Here is a 7,519-nt window from a genome sequence, read left to right on the forward strand (position 1 = left end):
AAACTTGCATGCAGCCTCATTCCACAAAGGGTTCAACATCATCTTGGGTTTACATTAAAGTAATAAATAATTATCTCCCAGTCTAATCTATGGAACTGACAGAGAAATCCTTAACAATAATCTGATACTCCATTACCATATAAATATTACTGCCTGAGTAGTATTTTTACTCTGATTGGTATTTTTTTTTTAAAGATTTTATTTATTTATTCATGATAGTCACACAGAGAGAGACAGAGAGGCAGAGACACAGGCAGAGGGAGAAGCAGGCTCCATGCACCGGGAGCCCGACGTGGGACTCGATCCCGGGTCTCCAGGATCACGCCCGGGACCAAAGGCAGGCGCCAAACCGCTGCGCCACCCAGGGATCCCTCTGATTGGTATTCATAGGTGTTCAAAATGCCATGATTTTGAACTGGTAACTGTGGGTCTAGGGCAAACACATGAAGTTGAGCAAGCACATCCATGTTAAGTTTAAGGCAGTTTAAAAGTTATTTATCACTTTGGCAATGCATATGCTAAAGAACTGGACTGATACAGAGAAGATTAGGGTGGCCCCTGCACAAGGATGACAGGCAAAAATGTATCTATTTGGAAAGGGTTCCTGGATGGTTCCATGTGGATGATTTATCCTCCATGGACCTTCACCACATTTTCCCCCAACATTCAATTCTATCGCCAGGCCCTAAAGTTACTCTCACTCCAAAGTACTGCATTTCATTGCTTTCTGATGGACACACCTATACTCCAGGCTCCTTACTCCATCGGAACCTATCCTCCTGCTTTCAATATTTCGAGCACATCTCTCCTTCAAGTCATTAGTTCTCTTGATTTTCCATCTGTCCCTGAGGCCTATGGTATATGTGCTAGGTGGGGTAATTATCACAAGCTACTATATTGGATAATTCCAACATCTCACTGACTGGATACAACAAAAGGCCCTTCTTACTCACTCAACACCAACTGTAGTTTGGCCAGTTCTCTTTGGCAGAAACTCTAGGATCGGAGGCCTTGTGTGTTAAATACATGGCCTCAGATATTTTTCAGAAGGAGAAAGTGGAAGGCCCAAGCTTTGCTGGGGACTTTTTTTTTTTTTTTTGAAGATTCTATTTATTTATTTGACAAAGAGAGAGAACACAAGTAGGCAGAGCGGCAGGCAGAGGGAGGGGGAGAAGCAGATCCCCACCAAGCAGGGAGCCCAATGCAGGGCTCAATCCCAGGATCCCAGGATCATAACCCAAGCTGAAGGCAGTCCCTTAACCGACTGACCCACCCAGGTGCTTCTGCTTGGGACATTTTAAGGGCCGGGCCAAATGTGGATTTCTATCACTTGCACTCAAGCTTCACTGGCCAGAACTGAGACAGACCCTTACCTAATTCCAAGTAAGGCCAAGAAATGCAGGCTTCCTGTGTGTTCAGAAAGAGGAAATCAGATTGATGAGCATCTAACAAATGTCTGTCACTATATACCTTGAGCTTTCCATAAAGTGAACTCTCCCACCATTTGTCTTTCTCCTACAACTATTCAGAACCTATTTGAGGGGAGGGGGAGCAACATGATTCAACCCCCAGAGAGAGAGCAAGTGTGCCAGCAGCTGTGTCTCACCAACCCACAAACAGACTCGCAATGCTGGACACACAAGTAGACAACTGACAAGCACAGGCAACTTCACTAGTATTCAAAGAAATAAGTTTAGAAAAAAAGATACAATTTTCACCTACAAAATTAACAGGGACTAAAAGATAATACTAAATACAAAAGAGGAAGCAGGGAAATTCGGTGCCTGGGGGTGGCAGGGGTAGCATTGGAGGGAAATATCCAGAATATACAATCTGGATTGTATGCAATACAATCTTGCTGAAAGACAGTTCAGAAATAAGCATCAAAATCTTCATTCAGATCATTCAAAAATTTTCATTGAATATTCACTAAGCACTGAGTGCTGGTCTAAATCCTCTAATCAGGTAATTCAGTTTTAGAAATGTATCCAAAGAAGATGAGTGGAAATGCAGTCAAATATTCATGTCCAGGGAATACACTAGAGTATAAAAATAGCCCAAATAGCTACTGATAGGGAAGTGATTAAATAATTTATGTTACATCTATATTTCAACTGCTATGGAATTATAACAAAACTATGAAGACGAGTGATGGTCTAGGAAAATTCTACTAGTATAATTTTATGGAAGAAAAGACATAATTAAAATTTGCATTTACAGCATAATCCTAATTTCTGTATTTATATCTCTGTATATGTGGTTATATAGAGATATATGTGTAGATATATATCTACATACAGCTAATATATACTTATTTACTATCAAATACGTGCTAGGACTTATAAAGAGAAAATCTGTAAGATCTCTGGGTTAAACTAAATATTAGCTTGTATTTTTCCCATGATTGTTTCTCTATTTCACAGAAATTGCTGATGAACAGGCCAGCATGTAGTATAGTACTTGGTGATTCGGTCATGAATAAAAATTTGTCCTAGGATATAATGGAAGAATAGAAGTCAGGAAAAAGTGTAATTTCAGTTTCAAGTACGTTCTGTTTAACAAGAAGTGGAAATTTGAATTTGAATTTGAATTCACCTTTGAATTCACCTATGAGGACAGACAGGCCCTTTGGAGAAAAAAAAAAAGGCTATAGTGAGTCTTTTAAATTATGCAGGGGTAAAGAGAAGAGAGGCCTGCTCAAGAGAAGTTTGGAAAATGTGAGGCTGAAAATCTGAAAAGAATAAATGGAAAAGACAGGAGAGGGCGGTGTTCTGGGGAGACTCGTTGAACCTCAAGGAAAGAAGACATATGAGGAGGGCGTTGGTCAGTTTGTTGGGTTGTGTCGCGCCCCGAGTTAAGGGATTCTGGGCAGAAGCACAGGGTGGCCAAGGGTGGTGGAGGCCCTCACTAAGACCAGAAGCCATCTGAGCCAGGCTGAGCTTCCTGGAGGCCAGGATGGCCACACACACATGCCTCAGAGTCGGAACAAGGCACACCTCGGGATGGAGCTGGGAAGTTTCTGGAGTGTGTCCTCAGCACAGAGAGTAGTGTTCTCCTAAGTGGTGGCAGTGAAGAGCTTCCAAGTACAGTGTGGCCAACAGACATGGACAGTTGAGACCTGAAGCAAAGATGGTAAAACAGAGATGAGAGCATCAGTGCCAAAATAACAGATACAGGCACTTTGAGGTGGGCCCAAGGCTTTGTTACCACACAGGGAGAGGCTTGAAGCTTTGTGATCAAAACATGAATATTTTTATTTTAGAGTCAAAGGCTACTAACACCAAGGAACAAGAGTGTAGAGTCAATTTTCAATTTTATCCATGCTTTTCCATAATGAATGTGTATTTCTTTTACAATCAGGAAAAAAAATAAACACTCTCTCTACCCTGTCTCATTTTCCCCATTGAGAGCAAGGACTTTTTTAAATAAGATTTTATTTATTTATTCATGAGAGACACAGAGAAAGACGCAGAGACACGGGCAGAGGGAGAAGCAGGCTCAATGCAGGGAGCCCCATGTGGGACTCGATCCCAGGACCCCAAGATCATGACCTGAGCCAAAGGCAGACACTCAACCACTGAGCCACCCAGGTGCCCTGTGAGCAAAGACTAGTTGAAGAACTTCATCTCGATCTCCTCCTCTGAATCCTTCACCACAGTGATGGTCTTCGGAAGAAAGTTCGCCACTTTCTGATGCTCAAAACCGAAGACACTTGCTAGCCATATTTTTGTTGGTCTTCTTAGTCACTCCGGATACTATTGACCACCCCATCCTTCTGGAAACTTTTCCTCTAATGCCCTGACTCTTCTCTCTCTTACTTCCCCTCCCACTGCTTTCGTTGCTCCTTGCCCATCTTTTGGGGGCCTCCTCTTCTAAAGTCTGTCTCTTAGAAGCTGGTGTTTTCCAGAGTTCAGAACTGGGTAGTCTTCCCTTCTCCTACACATTCTTCTGGGTCACTTCATCTGCATCAACCTTGATGTTCTCACGACTCATTTACTGTGAAGTCTATAGAGCCAAGAACCATTCCTCAGACACTGGAAGTGTGTAATAGTGGTGCAGTAGTTGCCTAGTATATTTGGCATTAGGGGCACATTGTTTCTAGTAGCCACTCCCCTATATGAAAAAATTGCTTTGGGGTTTTTTTTTAAAGATGTATTTTTTTATTTGTGTGTTTGTGTATGTGTGTGTATGAGAGAGAGAGAGAGAGAGAGAGCATGCACACAAGCAGGGAAAGGGGGGCAGAGGGGAAAATCCCCAAGCAGACTCCCCACTGAGCATAGTGCCCAGAGCAAGGCTTCATCTCTTGACCCTGAGATCATGACCCGAGCTGAAACCAAGAGTCAGATGCTCAACCAACTGAGCTATGCAGGCGCCCCACAAAATAGTTTTCAGTAATCATCACAAAATGTTAGTTGGACAGTTAGATAGTCAAGGCCAGGGTCCCTGACAAGAACATATGGAGTCAGGACAGCTAAAATAAAACAGCACTGACATTCTGTTTTGCAGCTTAGGACAGGACCACACTGACATTCTGCTCTGCAGTCTTTGAAGAAATGAGTTCTGCAAAACATCCCTAAAATAAGACAATTACCCACTAAAGCATTTGTCAATGTCACAGGCAAGGGGCAGTTAAGACCTAAGACCCTAGATGTCAGAAAAAAAAAAAAGATCATCAGTACGTGGACATTAACCTCAGAGGTAGACAGATACATGACCAAAGCCCTAATTGGCATGACTCAGCATACCCTGATTACTTATTTAGTTCCTCAAAAGAGCTCATAAACTGCCCCCAAACCTAGAAACACCAAGGGCAACCCACTCGGGCCCCCTCCTTCTCCAGAAGCTTCTTTACACTCTTGCTCAATAAACTTGGTCTCGCTGCCCACCCCTCTTCATCTGGTCTACCCCTTTGTTCTTCAAAGCAGTGGGACCAAGAACCGTGGTCACTAGCGGACACAAATCCCATAACAACAATACTTAGTAGCAATCATGATTTTCTTGAGTGGCTTTTAATCTTAAAACTATGTCCAATAAAGATTAAAGTTCCATTTTAAAATGTTCAAATGGAGTAAAATATTTCGTATGTAAACCAAACCTTCAGACTTAACAGTTTTACACTGTTTTAAATAGAAGCACAAATTGAAAAGCTTCAAGTGTCAAACAGTATGCCAGAATTGGCATAGCCCAAGTACAGTCTCTTCGTCTCCACAATTCACTGTGCTGGCACTGCTTATTTCCCAACTACTCTATCAATGCAAAGATACGTGGTATCACAGAGGACAGAGAAAAGAACTGTCAGAGTCCAAACAATTCCATGTGATCATAATCTTACTACAGAAACAAAAGCATGTGGTTGAGCTCCTGTGCACCAGGGGCTGACTATTTAGCAGAGAGGTCTCCAAATCAACTTCCCCACCTAGAAGGCAAAGTTGGTAAAAGGAGCAGAATAAAAATGTGCTCAACTGACTATTGCAGATGCATTGTCAAAAGTCAATAGTCACCATGGCAATTGTTTAGGACTTAAACTAACAAAAGATTTTTTCAGGAGGGAGTATTTTTTTACTGGCATTGTGGCACATAAGGGTAACATATTTAGTTTTATTCTACGCAGACAATGCATTGTCTTACTGTCTGTACCCTGGGCTGGCTGCTCAACCCACCCCACCATTGGTATAGAATTGACAATACATACTTGTTGAATGGATGGGTGAAGATAACTATTGCATGATGCTAATATTGATTCTTCAGCAAGACTTCTCTCCTAACTTCTAGGCCTGCATTTCTGTCATCTGACTTGACCTGACTGTCCCCTGGGGAAACCTCAGATTTGAGGTCCACAGAGCCTGCTCCTTTTTCTGCCCTACATTGGTAAATGGCACCAAGTTCCACTGAGTGACTCAAGCCAGAACCTTGAGATTCCAGTTTTCCTATTTCTCCCAACTAGACACAAAATCCATCTATCGTATCTCCTATGCATTTCTAGAATCTGTGCTTCATTCCCACTAACCTGGGCTAATTGAGTATTGGATCATTCTGTCCAAAATCATTACAATGCCCACCTGTCCAGTCTATCTACTCTAGTCTGTCTGCAATCCAATGTCCCTGAACTTCGCCAAGTCCCTCTTCTTAAAAAAGGCTAAAGAATTCCTCTACTGCAAATGATTACAGGGTTAAATGTGTGGACTGCCAAGTGTAGGGTCTTATCCATAGAAGATAGTCAAGGATCACATTGGTTTTCTTTCCTAAAACATTTCTTGATACTCTACTGCCTCCCAAATCTTAATTTTTTTGAGAGAAAGCAGTTATATTTTGAGGCAAAATTGAAGAAGCATAGTGAATTCATATTGTTATACATTTGTCAAAACCTATAGATCCGTATAACACAAAAAGTAAATCCTAAACTAAACTGTGGACTTTAGTTAATAAAAAAATAAAATAAAATAAAATAAAATAAATAAAAAGAGAAAAAAAATGATGAAGCATCATTTATTTGCATAAAAAGCCAAATTATGCAGATAATTGCAGTTATATAAATATGACCTAATTCAAAGTACTCCCCCAAACTCATTTTTATTATAACAACAAATACTTTCTGATCATCACAAAGAAACAAATTTGGGTCTGAATATATTAAAAGATAGATGATAGATAGATAGATAGATAGATAGATAGATAATAGATAGATACAAAAAAAAAAATCTGTGCTCTCAAGGACTTTGTATTCCATACACATGTAACTCATAGTGAGGCAGGGTAATACATAAGTGTAAATGAATACCACAACCATCCACAAAAGAGGGAGAGAAATTGAGAAAAGATAACCTAATACATTGAGGCATCAGAATAACATTTGGAGAGAGAATCTGAGGTATATTTTAAAGGAACGTTATACAGCTACATGTACATAGGAAAAGGAGAGGTAAGTATATTTCTGATGCAAAAAAAAAAAAAGAAATCACAAAGTTGTGAGATAGGAATGCTAATAGGACATACAACCCAGCTTGAGGAGGACATAGAATTCATGAAAAGATGTAACAAAAGTGAAATCTGGAAAGACAGCAGCGAATGGATGGGATTAAGTGCCAACGTGAGGGTTTACTTTGAAAGTAATGAACTATTGTTATAGAAACTGTGAGAGCCCCCTATCTAGTTGCCCTGTGGTTGGTCATTTCCCATTGTGATCTTTCCAGAACTCAAATCTAACTATGCCATGTCACTGTTTAATAGACCTGTCATGGTTCTCCAAAGATGATGGAGAGAATCATCATCTCCATGATGATGAACATGTTCCACATCTTTCATCACTAGGGAAATACAAATCAAAACTACAATTACATGCTACCTTACACCTATTTGGATGGCTACAATCAATAAAATAGGAAACAAGTGTTGGGGAGGATGTGGAGAAATTGGAACCCTTGTCCACAGGTGATGGGAATGCAAAATGGTGCGGTCATTATGGAAAACAATTTGATGGCATTTTCTCTAAACATTAAGAACATAATTACCATATGACCTA

The 7,519-nt window shown here is 40.6% G+C and overlaps 1 pseudogene; it reads left to right on the plus strand.

The window, feature by feature from the left end:
• The first annotated feature begins 498 nt into the window (after nucleotides 1-498).
• On the plus strand, nucleotides 499-593 carry LOC129516248 (U6 spliceosomal RNA; annotated as a pseudogene).
• Nucleotides 594-7,519: the final 6,926 nt, after the last annotated feature.

The sequence above is a fragment of the Nyctereutes procyonoides genome, unplaced genomic scaffold, assembly GCF_905146905.1.
Source record: "Nyctereutes procyonoides isolate TBG_1078 unplaced genomic scaffold, NYPRO_anot_genome, whole genome shotgun sequence".
Classification (NCBI taxonomy): Eukaryota; Metazoa; Chordata; class Mammalia; order Carnivora; family Canidae; genus Nyctereutes; species Nyctereutes procyonoides.